The sequence below is a fragment of the Muntiacus reevesi genome, chromosome 16, assembly GCF_963930625.1.
Source record: "Muntiacus reevesi chromosome 16, mMunRee1.1, whole genome shotgun sequence".
Classification (NCBI taxonomy): Eukaryota; Metazoa; Chordata; class Mammalia; order Artiodactyla; family Cervidae; genus Muntiacus; species Muntiacus reevesi.
The window spans coordinates 41,155,680-41,157,188 of record NC_089264.1 but is presented as its reverse complement, the minus strand read 5'-3'; positions in this window follow the sequence as shown (position 1 = coordinate 41,157,188).

Genomic DNA, 1,509 nt, shown 5'->3' with positions numbered 1-1,509 from the left:
CCATCTAATCCTCTGTCATCCCCTTCTCCTCCCACCTTCAATATGTCCCAGCATCAGGGTCTTTTCCAATGAGTTGGTTCTTCTCATCAGGTGGACAAAATATTGGAGTTTCAGCTCTACATCAGTCCTTCCAATTAACACCCGGGACTGATTTCCTTTACAATGGACTGGTTGGATCTCCTTGCAGTCCAAGGGACTCTCAAGAGTCTTCTCCAACACCACTTCAAAGGCATCCATTCTTTTGCACTTAGCTTTCTTTACAGTCCAACTCTCACATTCATACATGACTACTGGAAAAACCATAGCTTTGACTAGATGGACCTTTGTTGGCAAAGTAATGTCTCTGTTTTTTAATAAGCTGTCTAGGTTGGTCATAACTTTTCTTCCAAGAAGTAAGTGTCTTTTAATTTCATGGCTGCAGTCACCATCTGCAGTGATTTTAGAGCCAAAAAAAATAGTCTGCCACTGTTTCCATTGTTTCCCCATCTATTTGCCATGAAGTTATTAGACCAGATGTCATAATCTTAATTTTCTGAATGTTGAGTATTAAGCCAACTTTTTCACTCTCCTTTTTCACTTTCATCAAGAGGCTCTTTAGTTCTTCTTCACTTTCTGCCATAAAGGTGGGGTCATCTGCATATCTGAGGTTATTGATATTTCTCCCGGCAGTCTTGATTCCAGCTTGTGCTTCTTCCAGCCCAGCATTTCTCATGATGTACTCTCCATATAAGTTAAATAAGCAGGGTGACAATATACAGCCTTGTACTCCTTTTCTGATTTGGAACCAGTCTGTTATTTCATGTCCAGTTCTAACTGTCGCTTCCTGACCTGCATACATATTTCTCAGGAGGCAGGTCAGGTAGTCTGGCATTCCTATCTCTTAAAGAATCTTCCACACTTTGTTGTGATCCACAAGGTCAAAGGCTTGGCATAGTTAATAAAGCAGAATTAATATGTTTTTCTGGAACTCTCTTGCTTTTTCGATGAACAAATGGATGTTGGCAATTTGATCTCTGGTTCCTCTGCCTTTTCTAAATCCAGCTTCAACATCTGGAAGTTCATGGTTCATGTACTGCTGAAGCCTGTCTTGGAGAATTTTGAGCATTACATTACTAGTGTGTGAGATTAGTGCAATTGTGCAGTAGTTTGAGCTTTCTTTGTCATTGCCTTTTTTGGGGATTGGAATGAAAACTGACCTTTTCCAGTCCTGTGGCCACCGCTGAGTTTTCCAAATTTACTAGCATGTTGAGTCGAGCACTTTCACAGCATTGTCTTTTTGGATTTGAAATAGCTCAACTGGAATTCCATCACCTCCACTAGCTTTTTTCATAATGATGCTTCCTAAGGCCCACTTGGCTTTGCATTTCAGGATGTCTAGCTCTAGGTGAGTAATCATACCATTGTGATCATCTGGGTCATGAATATATTTTTTCTTGTATAGTTCTTCTGTGTATTCTTGCCACCTCTTCTTAAAATCTTCTGCTTCTGTTAGGTCCATACCATTTCTGT